The sequence below is a fragment of the Triturus cristatus genome, chromosome 1_1 (assembly GCF_964204655.1).
Source record: "Triturus cristatus chromosome 1_1, aTriCri1.1, whole genome shotgun sequence".
NCBI classification, from domain to species: domain Eukaryota; kingdom Metazoa; phylum Chordata; class Amphibia; order Caudata; family Salamandridae; genus Triturus; species Triturus cristatus.
The window spans coordinates 244,016,831-244,036,592 of record NC_140579.1 but is presented as its reverse complement, the minus strand read 5'-3'; positions in this window follow the sequence as shown (position 1 = coordinate 244,036,592).

The window sequence follows — 19,762 nt, the reverse complement described above, 5'->3', positions numbered from 1 at the left end:
CGGGTGGAGGCCACGCGGCCTCGTGGTGCAGGGCCCAAGATGGCGGCTTGACCCGGCCGGGGGAGCCGGTGGGGGCTGGGGCCCTGTCATGCGGGGAGGGAGCGAGCCCTTCGTGTGGCCTGTCCAACATGCGTCCCCCCCAGCTGAAGGCGGGGAGAGTCACCCATCTTCTTGGGGACTCTCCTCGTCGAGGCGGAAAAAGCGTGACAGGCCATCTGCGTTGGCGTGGTCTTGGCCCGGTCGGTGCTCCACGGTGAAGTCCATTCCCTGCAGGGAAATGGACCAGCGCAATAGTTTTGGGTTCTCACCCCGCATCTGCATCAGCCACTGCAGGGGTCGATGGTCGGTTTGTACCCGGAAGTGGGTACCGAAGAGATAGGGCCGGAGCTTTTTGAGGGCCCACACCACTGCGAAGGCCTCCCTCTCGATGGTGCTCCAGCGCTGTTCTCGGGCCAGGAGACGTCGACTGATGAAGGCCACCGGCTGGTCATGACCTTCGGGGTTCAATTGGGAAAGAACCGCTCCGATGCCGTGGTCGGAGGCGTCTGTCTGTACCACGAATTCCCGACCGTAATCGGGGGCCTGGAGCACAGGGGCGGTGCACAGGGCGGCCTTCAGCTTCTCGAAGGCCGCTTGACAATCGGGGGTCCAGTTAATCCGCTTTGGTTGGTTTTTGGACGTGAGACCCGTGAGGGGCCCCACGATGCTGCCGTAGTCCTTCACGAACCGCCGGTAGTAGCCGGTGAGCCCTAAGAAGGCTCGGACCTCGGTCTGGGTGACGGGGGGCTGCCAGGACCGGATGGCAGCAATCTTAAGTTGCAGCGGGGCCACCAGCCCGCTTCCCACTTGGTGCCCAAGGTAGGTCATGGACCCTTGGCCAATTTGGCATTTGCCGGCCTTAATTGTGAGGCCGGCCCGCTGGAGGGCCTGTAGGACTTCTTGGAGGTGGAGGAGGTGGTCGGACCAGTGGCGGCTGTATACAGCGATATCGTCCAGGTAGGCAGCGCTGAACTCTTCGAGCCCCGCCAGGACCTGGTTCACAAGGCGTTGAAACGTGGCGGGGGCGTTCTTCATGCCGAAGGGCATGACCCTGAATTGGTAGTGGCCATCGGGGGTAGAGAAGGCTGACCGTTCCTGAGCCCGGGGTGTGAGACCGATCTGCCAGTAGCCCGCTGTTAGGTCGAAGATACTGAGGTAGCGGGCGGCCCCCAGCCGGTCGATCAATTCGTCCGCTCGGGGGATAGGATGAGCGTCGGTCCGGGTGACAGCGTTCAAGCCCCGGTAGTCGACGCAGAATCTCAGTTCAGGTGTGGTGCCGGGGGCAGCGGCCTTGGGGACTAATACAACCGGACTGGCCCAGGGACTGTCCGAGGGCTCGATGACCCCGATCGTGAGCATTTTGGCCACTTCCTCTTGTATGCAGGCCCGTACCCGATCTGGTACGCGGTAGGCCCGGTGTCGGATAGGGGGACTGTCCCCGGTGTCCACGTCGTGCAAACACCAAGGGGTGACCCCGGGGGTGAGGGAGAACAGGGTAGCGAACCGCAGCAGGAGGTTCCGGCAGCCCTGGCGTTGCTCCGGGGTGAGGGCATCGGAGAGCCGGACCCCGTCCACGGAACCGTCATTCTCCTGAGTCTTCAGGAGATCCGGGAGGGGTTCGGAGTCTTCCTCTGCCCCACTGTCCGTAGCCATCAGGAGGCTGAGTTCTGAGCGCACAAAGTGTGGTTTGAGTCTGTTGGTGTGGAGGACCCGAAGGGGGTTCCGGGAGGTCCCCATGTCGATGAGGTAAGTGACGGGGCTTTTGCGCTCGACCACCTTGAAGGGCCCCGTCCACTTATCTTGCAAGGCACATGGTTCGGTGGGGGACATCACCCACACTTGTTGACCAGGCTCGAACTCGACGGAGGAGGCATTGTGATCATACCATCTCTTCATGTCTTCCTGGCTGGCCTCGAGGTTCGCCTTGGCCATCTCCCTGAAGCGCCGGGTCTGATTGCGTAGGGCCAGGAGGTATTTGAAGACGTCTGAAGGGGTCTTTAGGGGGGCCAACTCCCAACCTTCCCTGACTAGGCTGAGGGGCCCTCGCACAGGGTGCCCGTACAGGAGTTCGAAAGGGCTAAAGCCGAGGGACTTCTGGGGAACTTCTCGGTAGGCGAAGAGGAGGCACGGGAGTAGTACATCCCACTGGCGACGGAGGGGCTCTTCCAATCCCCCAATCATCCCCTTGAGAGTGCGGTTGAAACGCTCCACTAGTCCGTTCCCTTGGGGGTGATAGGGGGTCGTGAATCTGTAGGTGACCCCGCATTGTTGCCAGAGGGACTTCATGTATTTGGAGATGAAGTTCGTGCCTCGGTCGCTGACGACTTCTCGGGGGAAGCCCACCCGGGAGAAGATCCCCATTAGGGCCCGGCCAACCACCGGAGCTGTCACGGTTCGTAGGGGCACCGCCTCGGGGTAGCGGGTGGCGTGGTCCACCAGTACCAGGATGAACCTGTGTCCTTGTGCCGTGCGGGGGTCCAGGGGCCCCACAATGTCTATTCCTACCCTCTCGAACGGGGTGGTGACCACAGGGAAGGGTTGCAGAGGGGCTTTCAGCTTACGGCCACTCTTCCCGCTGGCTTGGCACGTGGGGCAGGACCGGCAGTGGTTCAGGACGTCGTTCCTCATTTTCGGCCAGAAAAAGTGGGTCACTAGGCGACTGTAAGTCTTGTCCTGGCCCAGGTGTCCAGCCAGGGGGACATCGTCGGCCAGGTTGAGTAGGAAGTCTCTGAAGCGGAGAGGTACCACCAGCACCCGACCGGCCCCTAGCTCCGCGATTCTCTGTTCGCTGTATAGCAGGTCGTTATCCCAATAGACCCAATGAGTTCCGGTGGCGTCCCCTGCGCTCTGGGCGCTGGCTTGCTGTCGGAGTCCCTCGAGGGCGGGGCAGGTCTTTTGCTCCTGGCGGAACTGTTCTTGGGTGGGCTCCCCTTCTTGACGCCACTGAGCCAGGCCGGGAAGGTCCTGGGGTTGCGCGACTCCTTCGGCCGTTGGTTCTGGGGGGTTGGCCTCGTCGTTGTCCTCTACTGGGGCGACCGGGGGTGGAGGTGCTGGCCATTCCGGTTCTTCTGATCGGGGGACAGCACGGGCGGCCATGGACCGGGTGGTTATGCAGGCCCAGTCCGGGAGGCCCAGCATCCCCAGGTGCTCTCTTCTCTCGACGGTGGCCCACGGGGAACTCTCGAGGTCATTCCCCAGGAGGCAGTCCACGGGGGCATCATCCCGGACCGTCACCTTCAACAGGCCGGAGACCCCTCCCCATTCGAATGGGACGCAGGCCATTTGACACAGACTTTCGGAATTGTCGGCTGAGCGGACGGGGCAGAGGATGTTCGGCAGGATCTGCTCGGGCTTCACCAGGTGACAGCGGACGGCCGTCACACTGGCGCCCGTGTCACGTAAGGCCTCGGCCCGACGCCCATTAATGGTCACCCACTGACCGTATTTCCGGGTGTTGGCGGGTAGGGGAGCCCGCGGGACCATGTCTTTTCCCCCGAGGCACGCTAGAACCATGGCGGCCGGTTCCCACTCTGGCCGGGCGGCTCATATTCTTCCTGTTCCTCTGATAGTCGTTCTTCCCCCAGGGCGGCGGCAGCTACCTGGCGGGGCCTTGGTGTTTGGTTCTGCGGGCAGCCCGGGTCATTGGCGTAGTGGCCGACTCGCTGGCATCGGTGGCACGTGACGTTGGCTCGGAACCCCGGACGCATCGGGGGGTTGCCCCGGCCGGCCGGGGGCGGGGTGCTGGCCACGGGCGTTGCCGGGATGGTGTCTCTCCCTCGGCCCTGGCCTCCTCCTCCTCGAGGACGGTGCTGGCCTTGGTTGCTTCGGTTCTGCTCGTGTGGCCCTCTCCGGCCCACTCGGGTGCTTTCCCATCGGTCAGCTTCGGCGGCGAGCTGCCGGGGGTCAGTCAATTTACTGTCGAGGAGGTGCTGCCTGAGCTCGACGAAACAGTTGTTCGACAGGTGCTCCCATACCATAAGGTTAAAGAGTTGTTCGTAGGTCGTGACATGGCTCCCCTTGATCCAACCCTCGAAGGCTCGGCTGAAATAGTTAACGTACTCCACCCAAGTTGTACCCGGGATCCGGGTGCAATCTCTGAACCTCTGGCGGTACATCTCGGGTGTGAGGCCGTAGCGGGTGAGGAGGGCAGCCTTCATGTGGTCGTAGGACGACATTTGGTGATCTGGGAGCTGCAGCAGGGCATCGCGACCTTCGTTGACGAACCTCCCCCATAGTCCGGCTCCCCAATCACTCCGGTCGATCCGGTGGGAGGTCATGGCGATCTCGTAGGCTTTGAACCACTGTTGTATGTCGTCTTCTCGGACATACTCTCGGACAACATCCTTGGGGATGTGGACTTTTTTCTCGGTTGGCCCCGGGGTGTGCGGTCGCTCAGGCACCCCCGGTTCTTTATTCTGTTTCCGAAGTTCTATTTCCGCCAGTTTGCGCTCGTGTTCGAGTGTTATTCTCTTTTCCTCAAGCTCTCTCTGTCTCTGCTTTTCTTCTCGTTCTTCTCGGAGCCGCATATGCTCTAGATTTAGTTTCTGCTCGGCTAACTTGAGTACACCGTCCATCTTGAGTCGTGCCATTTCCAACTCGTGTAATCTGGTTCTTTCTCTTTCCTGGATCTCCTCCTGCGAGAGGCCCGTTCCCCGCTCCTCGGGAGCCGTGGCGTTCCCCTCCGGTGTGACACTGTTTCGGTCGGAGGGCCCGGCGATCCCAGTTTCTGTCCACGACTCAAGGGCACGCTTCAAATCATCTTTTGTACTCAGGCCGGTGGTAGCAATGCCTAGTTCCATGCAGAATTCTTTTAGTTCGCGGTGGCTGTATTCTTCCAACTTATCCATTTGGAATCTTTCAGTGGAACCGCTATCTTTGGCTGACATCGTGGTTTTGTCGTGGGGTGAGCTACTCTCTGTACGATTACGCGTTGATTCGGATCGCGCCGCTGGCCACCAATGTTAGACGGACCGGGAGGGTCGGCCGAGGACAAGGGGAGAGGTCTCCGGGGAGAGCCGTCTCCAGTGATCGTACAGATAAATAACTTCCCCCCCCCACAGACAGACACCACACAAGGAGAAGATTTAGCGTTCTTTATATGCACTTCTTAAGGTACGATGAAATAGTACAAGGAGGTCTGGACTCAGGGGTCCCCTCGATTTTAGTCTCTCAGGATAGGGAAAGGGTAGCGGGACAGTCTGTTTACCAGTCTGGTAGTTCGGATGAAATGATGATTAGCTCACAATCCTCGAGCTTGGTGGTTTAGCTGGTACGGGCCGCGGCAGCGCCAGCAGGTCCCGGTAGAGATGGTCGGTACACGGTCCGCGGCAGCGCCAGCAGGTCCCGGTGAGGGTGGTCGTTACAACGGGCCGCGGCAGCGCCAGCAGGTCCCGGTGAGGATGGTCGATACAACGGGCCGCGGCAGCGCCAGCAGGTCCCGACGAGGATGGATGTTGCAGGAGGCCGCGGCAGCGCCAGCAGGCAGGACGATAGTTCGCAAGATAGGGCTACGGCAGCGCCAGTAGTCCGTCAAGGCTGAGTTCTCTCGGTGTCTCTCGACTCCAGGATACAACTGCCTTCCTGCTCCGGAGCTGCCCCAGTTATAGGGCAGGCGCCCTTTGATGTCCGGACCCTCGCACTTGGAGGTCGGAGGGCCCGGGAAGAAGGTGTCCAGACACCCAGCAGGGGGTGGAGCCAGCGCCTGGGGGAGCTGGAGGCGATCGGCACCTGGCGGGGGAAGAGCCCTTGACGCTTCGTTCTCCCATTGACCTGCCAAGTGGTCCGCTCACCTCCTGGGTGGATGGTGGTGCCGGGATGTCGGGGCCGGCCAGGCCCAGGGTTAGGGTCGGGTGGAGGCCACGCGGCCTCGTGGTGCAGGGCCCAAGATGGCGGCTTGACCCGGCCGGGGGAGCCGGTGGGGGCTGGGGCCCTGTCATGCGGGGAGGGAGCGAGCCCTTCGTGTGGCCTGTCCAACAACTACCAGCAGTGGACAGACATATGAGCGGTGGGTGTATATGACTCCCAGCAGTGGACAGAGATAAGGGGGTGGGTGCATATCACTATCAGCAGTGGACAGACATATGGGGGTGGGTGCATATCACTACCAGCAGTGGACAGACATATGAGGGGTGGGTGCAAATGACTCCCAGCAGTGTCCAGACATATGAGGGGTGGGTGCATATGACTCCCAGCAGTGTCCAGACATATGAGGGGTGGGTGCATATCACTACCAGCAGTGGACAGACATATGGGGGTGGGTGCATATCACTACCAGCAGCGTCCAGACATATGAGGGGTGGGTGCATATCATATCACTGCCAGCAGCGGACAGGCATATGGGGGTGGGTGCATATAACTACCAGCAGTGTCCAGACATATGATGGGTGGGTACATATGACTCCCAGCAGTGTCCAGACATATAAGGGGTGGGTGCATATCACTACCAGCAGCGTCCAGACATATGAGGGGTGGGTGCATATCACAACCAGCAGTGGACAGATATATGAAGGGGTGGGTGCATATCACTACCAGGAGTGGACAGAGATATGGGGGTGGGTGCAGAGGACTCCCAGCAGTGGACAGAGAAATGGGGGGGTGCATATCACTACCAGCAGTGTCCAGACATATGAGGGGTGGGTGCATAAGACTCCCAGCAGTGTCCAGACATATGAGGGGTGGGTGCATATCACTACCAGCAGTGTCCAGACATATGAGGGGTGGGTGCATATCACTACCAGCAGTGGACAGACATATGGGGGTGGGTGCACATCACTACCAGCAGTGGACAGACATATGAGGGGTGGGTGCATATGACTCCCAGCAGTGTTCAGACATATGGGGGTCGGTGCATATCACTACCCGCAGTGTCCAGACATATGAGGGTTGGGTGCATATCACTACCAGCAGTGGACAGACATATGGGGGTGGGTGCATATCACTACCAGCAGTGGACAGACATATGGGGGTGGGTGCCTATCACTACCAGCAGTGTCCAGACATATGGGGGTGGGTGCATATCACTACCCGCAGTGTCCAGACATATGAGGGTTGGGTGCATATCACTACCAGCATTGGACAGACATATGGGGGTGGGTGCATATCACTACGAGCAGTGTCCAGACATATGAGGGGTGGGTGCAAATGACTCCCAGCAGTGTCCAGACATATGAGGGGTGGGTGCATATGACTCCCAGCAGTGTCCAGACATATGAGGGGTGGGTGCATATCACTACCAGCAGTGGACAGACATATGGGGGTGGGTGCATATCACTACCAGCAGCGTCCAGACATATGAGGGGTGGGTGCATATCATATCACTGCCAGCAGCGGACAGGCATATGGGGGTGGGTGCATATAACTACCAGCAGTGTCCAGACATATGATGGGTGGGTACATATGACTCCCAGCAGTGTCCAGACATATAAGGGGTGGGTGCATATCACTACCAGCAGCGTCCAGACATATGAGGGGTGGGTGCATATCACAACCAGCAGTGGACAGATATATGAAGGGGTGGGTGCATATCACTACCAGGAGTGGACAGAGATATGGGGGTGGGTGCAGAGGACTCCCAGCAGTGGACAGAGAAATGGGGGGGTGCATATCACTACCAGCAGTGTCCAGACATATGAGGGGTGGGTGCATAAGACTCCCAGCAGTGTCCAGACATATGAGGGGTGGGTGCATATCACTACCAGCAGTGTCCAGACATATGAGGGGTGGGTGCATATCACTACCAGCAGTGGACAGACATATGGGGGTGGGTGCACATCACTACCAGCAGTGGACAGACATATGAGGGGTGGGTGCATATGACTCCCAGCAGTGTTCAGACATATGGGGGTCGGTGCATATCACTACCCGCAGTGTCCAGACATATGAGGGTTGGGTGCATATCACTACCAGCAGTGGACAGACATATGGGGGTGGGTGCATATCACTACCAGCAGTGGACAGACATATGGGGGTGGGTGCCTATCACTACCAGCAGTGTCCAGACATATGGGGGTGGGTGCATATCACTACCCGCAGTGTCCAGACATATGAGGGTTGGGTGCATATCACTACCAGCATTGGACAGACATATGGGGGTGGGTGCATATCACTACGAGCAGTGTCCAGACATATGAGGGGTGGGTGCAGAGGACTCCCAGCAGTGGACAGACATATGGGGGTGGGTGCATATCACTACCAGCAGTGTCCAGACATATGAGGGGTGGGTGCATATCATTACCAGCAGTGGACAGACATATGAGGGGTGGGTGCACATCACTACCAGCAGTGGACAGACATATGGGGGTGGGTGCACATCACTACCAGCAGTGGACAGACATATGAGGGGTGGGTGCATATGACTCCCAGCAGTGTCCAGACATATGAGGGGTGGGTGCATATCACAACCAGCAGTGGACAGAGATATGGGGGTGGGTGCATATCACTACCAGCAGTGGACAGACATATGGGGGTGGGTGCACATCACTACCAGCAGTGGACAGACATATGAGGGGTGGGTGCATATGACTCCCAGCAGTGTCCAGACATATGAGGGGTGGGTGCATATCACAACCAGCAGTGGACAGACATATGGGGGTGGGTGCATATCACTACCAGCAATGTCCAGACATATGGGGGTGGGTGCATATCACAGCCAGCAGTGTCCAGACATATGAGGGTTGGGTGCATATCACTACCAGCAGTGGACAGACATATGGTGGTGGGTGCATATCACTACCAGCTGTGTCCAGACATATGAGAGGTGGGTGCAGAGGACTCCCAGCAGTGGACAGACATATGGGGGTGGGGGCATATCACTACAAGCAGTGTCCAGACATATGAGGGGTGGGTGCATATCACTAACAGCAGTGGACAGACATATGAGGGGTGGGTGCATAGGACTCCCAGAAGTGGACAGAGGTATGGGGGTGGGTGAATATCACTACCAGCAGTGGACAGACATATGGGGGTGGGTGCATATCACTACCAGCAGTGTCCAGACATATGAGGGTTGGGTGCATATCACTACCAGCAGTTGCAGTGGACAGACATATGGGGGTGGGTGCATATCACTACCAGCAGTGTCCAGACATATGAGGGGTGGGTGCAGAGGACTCCCAGCAGTAGACAGACATATGGGTGTGGGTGCATATCACTACCAGCAGTGTCCAGACATATGAGGGGTGGGTGCATATCACTACCAGCAGTGGACAGACATATGAGGGGTGGGTGCATATGACTCCCAGCAGTGGACAGAGATATGGGGGTGGGTGCATATCACTACCCGCAGTGGACAGACATATGGGGGTGGGTCCACATCACTACCAGCAGTGGACAGACATATGAGGGGTGGGTGCATATGACTACCAACAGTGTCCAGACATATGAGGGGTGGGTGCATAACACTACCAGCAGTGTCCAGACATATGAGGGTTGGGTGCAGAGAACTCCCAGCAGTGGACAGAGATATGGGGGGTGCATATCACTACCAGCAGTGTCCAGACATATGAGGGGTGGGTGCAGAGGACCCCCAGCAGTGGACAGACATATGGGGGTGGGTGGTTATCACTACCAGCAGTATCCAGACATATGAGGGGTGGGTGCATATCACTACCAACAGTGGACAGAGATATGAGGGGTGGGTGCATATGACTCCCAGCAGTGGACAGAGATATGGGGGTGGGTGCATATCACTACCAGCAGTGGAGAGACGTATGAGGGGTGGGTGCATATGACTCCCAGCAGTGTCCAGACATCTGAGGGGTGGGTGCATATCACTACCAGCAGTGGACAGACATATGGGGGTGGGTGCATATCACTACCAACAGTGTCCAGACATATGGGGGTGGGTGCATATCACTACCAGCAGTATCCAGACATATGAGGGGTGGGTGCATATCACTACCAGCAGTGGACAGACAGATGGGGGTGGGTGCATATCACTATCAGCAGTGTCCAGACATATGAGGGGTGGGTGTATAAGACTCCCAGCAGTGTCCAGACATATGAGGGGTGGGTGCATATCACTACCAGCAGTGTCCAGACATATGAGGGATGGGTGCATATCACTCCCAGCAGTGGACAGGCATATGGGGGTGGGTGCATATCACTACCAGTAGTGGACAGACATATGGGGGTGGGTGCATATCACTACCAGCAGTGGACAGACATATGGGGGTGGGTGCATATCACTACCAGCAGCGGACAGACATATGGGGATGGGTGCATATCACTACCAGCAGTGTCCAGACATATGAGGGGTGGGTGCATATCACTGCCAGCAGTGGACAGACATGTGAGGGGTGGGTGCATATGACTCCGAGCAGTAGACAGAGATATGGGGGTGGGTGCATTTCACTACCTGCAGTGGACAGACATATGGGGGTGGGTGCATATCACTATCAGCAGTGTCCAGACATATGGGGGTGGGTGCATATCACTACCAGCAGTGTCCAGACATATGAGGGGTGGGTGCATATCACTACTAGCAGTGGACAGACCTTTGGGGGTGGGTGCATATCACTACCAGCAGTGTCCAGACATATGAGGGGTGGGTGCATATGACTCCCATTAGTGTCCAGACATATGGGGGTGGGTACATATCACTCCCAGCAGTGTCCAGACATATGAGGGGTGGGTGCATATTACTACCAGCAGTGGACAGACATATGGGGGTGGGTGCATATCACTACCAGCAGTGTCCAGACATATGAGGGTTGGGTGCATATCACTACCAGCAGTGGACAGACATATGGGGGTGGGTGCATATCACTACCAGCAGTGTCCAGACATATGAGGGGTGGGTGCAGAGGACTCCCAGCAGTGGACAGACATATGGGTGTGGGTGCATATCACTACCAACAGTGTCCAGACATATGAGGGGTGGGTGCATATCACTACCAGCAGTGGACAGACATATGAGCGGTGGGTGCATATGACTCCCAGCAGTGGACAGAGATATGGGGGTGGGCGCATATCACTATCAGCAGTGGACAGACATATGGGGGTGGGTGCATATCACTACCAGCAGTGGACAGACATATGAGGGGTGGGTGCATATGACTCCCAGTTGTGTCCAGACATATGAAGGGTGGGTGCATATCACTACCAGCAGTGGACAGACATGTGGGGGTGGGTGCATATCACTACCAGCAGTGTCCAGACATATGGGGGTGGGTGCATATCACTACCAGTAGTGTCCAGACATATGAGGGTTGGTGCATATCACTAGCAGCAGTGGACAGACATATGGGGGCGGGTGCATATCACTATCAGCAGTGTCCAGACATATGAGGGGTGGGTGCATATCATATCACTACCAGCAGCGGACAGACATATGGGGGTGGGTGCATATAACTACCAGCAGTGTCCAGACATATGATGGGTGGGTACATATGACTCCCAGCAGTGTCCAGACATATGAGGGGTGGGTGCATATCACTACCAGCAGTGTCCAGACATATGAGGGGTGGGTGCATATCACTACCAGCAGTGGACAGACATATGAAGGGGTGGGTGCATCTCACTACCAGCAGTGGACAGAGATATGGGGGTGGGTGCATATAACTACCAGCAGTGTCCAGACATATGATGGGTGGGTACATATGACTCCCAGCAGTGTCCAGACATATGAGGGGTGGGTGCATATCACTACCAGCAGTGTCCAGACATATGAGGGGTGGGTGCATATCACTGCCAGCAGTGGACAGACATATGAAGGGGTGGGTGCATATCACTACCAGCAGTGGACAGAGATATGGGGGTGGGTGCAGAGGACTCCCAGCAGTGGACAGAGATATGGGGGGGTGCATATCACTACCAGCAGTGTCCAGACATATGAGGGGTGGGTGCATAAGACTCCCAGCAGTGTCCAGACATATGAGTTGTGGGTGCATATCACTACCAGCAGTGTCCAGACATATGAGGGTTGGGTGCATATCACTACCAGCAGTGGACAGACATATGGGGGTGGGTGCATATCACTACCAGCAGTGTCCAGACATATGAGGGGTGGGTGCAGAGGACTCCCAGCAGTGGACAGACATATGGGTGTGGGTGCATATCACTACCAGCAGTGTCCATACATATGAGGGGTGGGTGCATATCACTACCAGCAGTGGACAGACATATGAGCAGTGGGTGCATATGACTCCCAGCAGTGGACAGAGATATGGGGGTGGGTGCATATCACTATCAGCAGTGGACAGACATATGGGGGTGGGTGCATATCACTACCAGCATTGGACAGACATATGAGGGGTGGGTGCATATGACTCCCAGCAGTGTCCAGACATATGAGGGGTGGGTGCATATCACTACCAGCAGTGGACAGACATATGGGGGTGGGTGCATATCACTACCAGCAGTGTCCAGACATATGGGGGTGGGTGCATATCACTACCAGTAGTGTCCAGACATATGAGGGTTGGTGCATATCACTAGCAGCAGTGGACAGACATATGGGGGCAGGTGCATATCACTACCAGCAGTGTCCAGACATATGAGGGGTGGGTGCATATCATATCACTACCAGCAGCGGACAGACATATGGGGGTGGGTGCATATAACTACCAGCAGTGTCCAGACATATGATGGGTGGGTACATATGACTCCCAGCAGTGTCCAGACAGATGAGGGGTGGGTGCATATCACTACCAGCAGTGTCCAGACATATGAGGGGTGGGTGCATATCACTACTAGCAGTGGACAGACATATGAAGGGGTGGGTGCATATCACTACCATCAGTGGACAGAGATATGGGGTGGGTGCAGAGGACTCCCAGCAGTGGACAGAGATATGGAGGGGTGCATATCACTACCAGCAGTGTCCAGACATATGAGGGGTGGGTGCATAAGACTCCCAGCAGTGTCCAGACATATGAGTTGTGGGTGCATATCACTACCAGCAGTGTCCAGACATATGAGGGTTGGGTGCATATCACTACCAGCAGTGGACAGACATATGGGGGTGGGTGCATGTCACTACCAGCAGTGTCCAGACATATGAGGGGTGGGTGCAGAGGACTCCCAGCAGTGGACAGACATATGGGCGTGGGTGCATATCACTACCAGCAGTGTCCAGACATATGAGGGGTGGGTGCATATCACTACCAGCAGTGGACAGACATATGAGCGGTGGGTGCATATGACTCCCAGCAGTGGACAGAGATATGGGGGTGGGTGCATATCACTATCAGCAGTGGACAGACATATGGGGGTGGGTGCATATCACTACCAGCAGTGGACAGACATATGAAGGGTGGGTGCATATGACTCCCAGCAGTGTCCAGACATATGAGGGGTGGGTGCATATCACTACCAGCAGTGGACAGACATATGGGGGTGGGTGCATATCACTACCAGCAGTGTCCAGACATATGGGGGTGGGTGCATATCACTACCAGTAGTGTCCAGACATATGAGGGTTGGTGCATATCACTAGCAGCAGTGGACAGACATATGGGGGCAGGTGCATATCACTACCAGCAGTGTCCAGACATATGAGGGGTGGGTGCATATCATATCACTACCAGCAGCGGACAGACATATGGGGGTGGGTGCATATAACTACCAGCAGTGTCCAGACATATGATGGGTGGGTACATATGACTCCCAGCAGTGTCCAGACAGATGAGGGGTGGGTGCATATCACTACCAGCAGTGTCCAGACATATGAGGGGTGGGTGCATATCACTACCAGCAGTGGACAGAGATATGGGGGTGGGTGCAGAGGACTCCCAGCAGTGGACAGAGATATGGGGGGTGCATATCACTACCAGCAGTGTCCAGACATATGAGGGGTGGGTGCATAAGACTCCCAGCAGTGTCCAGACATATGAGGGGTGGGTGCATATCACTACCAGCAGTGTCCAGACATATGAGGGGTGGGTGCATATCACTACCAGCAGTGGACAGACATATGGGGGTGGGTGCACATCACTACCAGCAGTGGACAGACATATGAGGGGTGGGTGCATATGACTCCCAGCAGTGTTCAGACATATGGGGGTCGGTGCATATCACTACCCGCAATGTCCAGACATATGAGGGTTGTGTGCATATCACTACCAGCAGTGGACAGACATATGGGGGTGGGTGCATATCACTACCAGCAGTGGACAGACATATGGGGGTGGGTGCCTATCACTACCAGCAGTGTCCAGACATATGGGGGTGGGTGCATATCACTACCCGCAGTGTCCAGACATATGAGGGTTGGGTGCATATCACTACCAGCATTGGAAAGACATATGTGGGTGGGTGCATATCACTACCAGCAGTGTCCAGACATATGAGGGGTGGGTGCATATGACTCCGAGCAGTAGACAGAGATATGGGGTGGGTGCATTTCACTACCTGCAGTGGACAGACATATGGGGGTGGGTGCATATCACTATCAGCAGTGTCCAGACATATGGGGGTGGGTGCATATCACTACCAGCAGTGTCCAGACATATGAGGGGTGGGTGCATATCACTACTAGCAGTGGACAGACCTATGGGGGTGGGTGCATATCACTACCAGCAGTGTCCAGACATATGAGGGGTGGGTGCATATGACTCCCATTAGTGTCCAGACATATGGGGGTGGGTACATATCACTCCCAGCAGTGTCCAGACATATGAGGGGTGGGTGCATATTACAACCAGCAGTGGACAGACATATGGGGGTGGGTGCATATCACTACCAGCAGTGTCCAGACATATGAGGGTTGGGTGCATATCACTACCAGCAGTGGACAGACATATGGGGGTGGGTGCATATCACTACCAGCAGTGTCCAGACATATGAGGGGTGGGTGCAGAGGACTCCCAGCAGTGGACAGACATATGGGTGTGGGTACATATCACTACCAACAGTGTCCAGACATATGAGGGGTGGGTGCATATCACTACCAGCAGTGGACAGACATATGAGCGGTGGGTGCATATGACTCCCAGCAGTGGACAGACATATGAGGGGTGGGTGCATATGACTCCCAGTTGTGTCCAGACATATGAAGGGTGGGTGCATATCACTACCAGCAGTGGACAGACATGTGGGGGTGGGTGCATATCACTACCAGCAGTGTCCAGACATATGGGGGTGGGTGCATATCACTACCAGTAGTGTCCAGACATATGAGGGTTGGTGCATATCACTAGCAGCAGTGGACAGACATATGGGGGCGGGTGCATATCACTACCAGAAGTGTCCAGACATATGAGGGGTGGGTGCATATCATGTCACTACCAGCAGCGGACAGACATATGGGGGTGGGTGCATATAACTACCAGCAGTGTCCAGACATATGATGGGTGGGTACATATGACTCCCAGCAGTGTCCAGACATATGAGGGGTGGGTGCATATCACTACCAGCAGTGTCCAGACATATGAGGGGTGGGTGCATATCACTACCAGCAGTGGACAGACATATAAAGGGGTGGGTGCATATCACTACCAGCAGTGGACAGAGATATGGGGGTGGGTGCATATAACTACCAGCAGTGTCCAGACATATGATGGGTGGGTACATATGACTCCCAGCAGTGTCCAGACATATGAGGGGTGGGTGCATATCACTACCAGCAGTGTCCAGACATATGAGGGGTGGGTGCATATCACTACCAGCAGTGGACAGACATATGAAGGGGTGGGTGCATATCACTACCAGCAGTGGACAGAGATATGGCGGTGGGTGCAGAGGACTCCCAGCAGTGGACAGAGATATGGGGGGGTGCATATCACTACCAGCAGTGTCCAGACATATGAGGGGTGGGTGCAGAGGACTCCCAGCAGTGGACAGACATATGGGTGTGGGTGCATATCACTACCAGCAGTGTCCAGACATATGAGGGGTGGGTGCATATCACTACCAGCAGTGGACAGACATATGAGCGGTGGGTGCATATGACTCCCAGCAGTGGACAGAGATATGGGGGTGGGTGCATATCACTATCAGCAGTGGACCAACATATGGGGGTGGGTGCATATCACTACCAGCAGTGGACAGACATATGAGGGGTGGGTGCATATGACTTCCAGCAGTGTCCAGACATATGAGGGTTGGGTGCATATCACTACCAGCAGTGGACAGACATATGGGGGTGGGTGCATATCACTACCAGCAGTGTCCAGACATATGAGGGGTGGGTGCAGAGGACTCCCAGCAGTGGACAGACATATGGGTGTGGGTGCATATCACTACCAACAGTGTCCAGACATATGAGGGGTGGGTGCATATCACTACCAGCAGTGGACAGACATATGAGCGGTGGGTGCATATGACTCCCAGCAGTGGACAGAGATATGGGGGTGGGTGCATATCACTATCAGCAGTGGACAGACATATGGGGGTGGGTGCATATCACTACCAGCAGTGGACAGACATATGAGGGGTGGGTGCATATGACTCCCAGTTGTGTCCAGACATATGAAGGGTGGGTGCATATCACTACCAGCAGTGGACAGACATGTGGGGGTGGGTGCATATCACTATCAGCAGTGTCCAGACATATGGGGGTGGGTGCATATCACTACCAGTAGTGTCCAGACATATGAGGGTTGGTGCATATCACTAGCAGCAGTGGACAGACATATGGGGGCGGGTGCATATCACTATCAGCAGTGTCCAGACATATGAGGGGTGGGTGCATATCATATCACTACCAGCAGCGGACAGACATATGGGGGTGGGTGCATATAACTACCAGCAGTGTCCAGACATATGATGGGTGGGTACATATGACTCCCAGCAGTGTCCAGACATATGAGGGGTGGGTGCATATCACTACCAGCAGTGTCCAGACATATGAGGGGTGGGTGCATATCACTACCAGCAGTGGACAGACATATGAAGGGGTGGGTGCATATCACTACCAGCAGTGGACAGAGATATGGGGGTGGGTGCATATAACTACCAGCAGTGTCCAGACATATGATGGGTGGGTACATATGACTCCCAGCAGTGTCCAGACATATGAGGGGTGGGTGCATATCACTACCAGCAGTGTCCAGACATATGAGGGGTGGGTGCATATCACTACCAGCAGTGGACAGACATATGAAGGGGTGGGTGCATATCACTACCAGCAGTGGACAGAGATATGGGGGTGGGTGCAGAGGACTCCCAGCAGTGGACAGAGATATGGGGGGGTGCATATCACTACCAGCAGTGTCCAGACATATGAGGGGTGGGTGCATAAGACTCCCAGCAGTGTCCAGACATATGAGTTGTGGGTGCATATCACTACCAGCAGTGTCCAGACATATGAGGGTTGGGTGCATATCACTACCAGCAGTGGACAGACATATGGGGGTGGGTGCATATCACTACCAGCAGTGTCCAGACATATGAGGGGTGGGTGCAGAGGACTCCCAGCAGTGGACAGACATATGGGTGTGGGTGCATATCACTACCAGCAGTGTCCAGACATATGAGGGGTGGGTGCATATCACTACCAGCAGTGGACAGACATATGAGCGGTGGGTGCATATGACTCCCAGCAGTGGACAGAGATATGGGGGTGGGTGCATATCACTATCAGCAGTGGACAGACATATGTGGGTGGGTGCATATCACTACCAGCAGTGGACAGACATATGAGGGGTGGGTGCATATGACTCCCAGCAGTGTCCAGACATATGAGGGGTGGGTGCATATCACTACCAGCAGTGGACAGACATATGGGGGTGGGTGCATATCACTACCAGCAGTGTCCAGACATATGGGGGTGGGTGCATATCACTACCAGTAGTGTCCAGACATATGAGGGTTGGTGCATATCACTAGCAGCAGTGGACAGACATATGGGGGCAGGTGCATATCACTACCAGCAGTGTCCAGACATATGAGGGGTGGGTGCATATCATATCACTACCAGCAGCGGACAGACATATGGGGGTGGGTGCATATAACTACCAGCAGTGTCCAGACATATGATGGGTGGGTACATATGACTCCCAGCAGTGTCCAGACAGATGAGGGGTGGGTGCATATCACTACCAGCAGTGTCCAGACATATGAGGGGTGGGCGCATATCACTACCAGCAGTGGACAGACATATGAAGGGGTGGGTGCATATCACTACCATCAGTGGACAGAGATATGGGGGTGGGTGCAGAGGACTCCCAGCAGTGGACAGAGATATGGGGGGGTGCATATCACTACCAGCAGTGTCCAGACATATGAGGGGTGGGTGCATAAGACTCCCAGCAGTGTCCAGACATATGAGTTGTGGGTGCATATCACTACCAGCAGTGTTCAGACATATGAGGGTTGGGTGCATATCACTACCAGCGGTGGACAGACATATGGGGGTGGGTGCATGTCACTACCAGCAGTGTCCAGACATATGAGGGGTGGGTGCAGAGGACTCCCAGCAGTGGACAGACATATGGGTGTGGGTGCATATCACTACCAGCAGTGTCCAGACATATGAGGGGTGGGTGCATATCACTACCAGCAGTGGACAGACATATGAGCGGTGGGTGCATATGACTCCCAGCAGTGGACAGAGATATGGGGGTGGGCGCATATCACTATCAGCAGTGGACAGACATATGGGGGTGGGTGCATATCACTACCAGCAGTGGACAGACATATGAGGGGTGGGTGCATATGACTCCCAGTTGTGTCCAGACATATGAAGGGTGGGTGCATATCACTACCAGCAGTGGACAGACATGTGGGGGTGGGTGCATATCACTACCAGCAGTGTCCAGACATATGGGGGTGGGTGCATATCACTACCAGTAGTGTCCAGACATATGAGGGTTGGTGCATATCACTAGCAGCAGTGGACAGACATATGGGGGCGGGTGCATATCACTATCAGCAGTGTCCAGACATATGAGGGGTGGGTGCATATCATATCACTACCAGCAGCGGACAGACATATGGGGGTGGGTGCATATAACTACCAGCAGTGTCCAGACATATGATGGGTGGGTACATATGACTCCCAGCAGTGTCCAGACATATGAGGGGTGGGTGCATATCACTACCAGCAGTGTCCAGACATATGAGGGGTGGGTGCATATCACTACCAGCAGTGGACAGACATATGAAGGGGTGGGTGCATATCACTACCAGCAGTGGACAGAGATATGGGGGTGGGTGCATATAACTACCAGCAGTGTCCAGACATATGATGGGTGGGTACATATGACTCCCAGCAGTGTCCAGACATATGAGGGGTGGGTGCATATCACTACCAGCAGTGTCCAGACATATGAGGGGTGGGTGCATATCACTGCCAGCAGTGGACAGACATATGAAGGGGTGGGTGCATATCACTACCAGCAGTGGACAGAGATATGGGGGTGGGTGCAGAGGACTCCCAGCAGTGGACAGAGATATGGGGGGGTGCATATCACTACCAGCAGTGTCCAGACATATGAGGGGTGGGTGCATAAGACTCCCAGCAGTGGCCAGACATATGAGTTGTGGGTGCATATCACTACCAGCAGTGTCCAGACATATGAGGGTTGGGTGCATATCACTACCAGCAGTGGACAGACATATGGGGGTGGGTGCATATCACTACCAGCAGTGTCCAGACATATGAGGGGTGGGTGCAGAGGACTCCCAGCAGTGGACAGACATATGGGTGTGGGTGCATATCACTACCAGCAGTGTCCAGACATATGAGGGGTGGGTGCATATCACTACCAGCAGTGGACAGACATATGAGCAGTGGGTGCATATGACTCCCAGCAGTGGACAGAGATATGGGGGTGGGTGCATA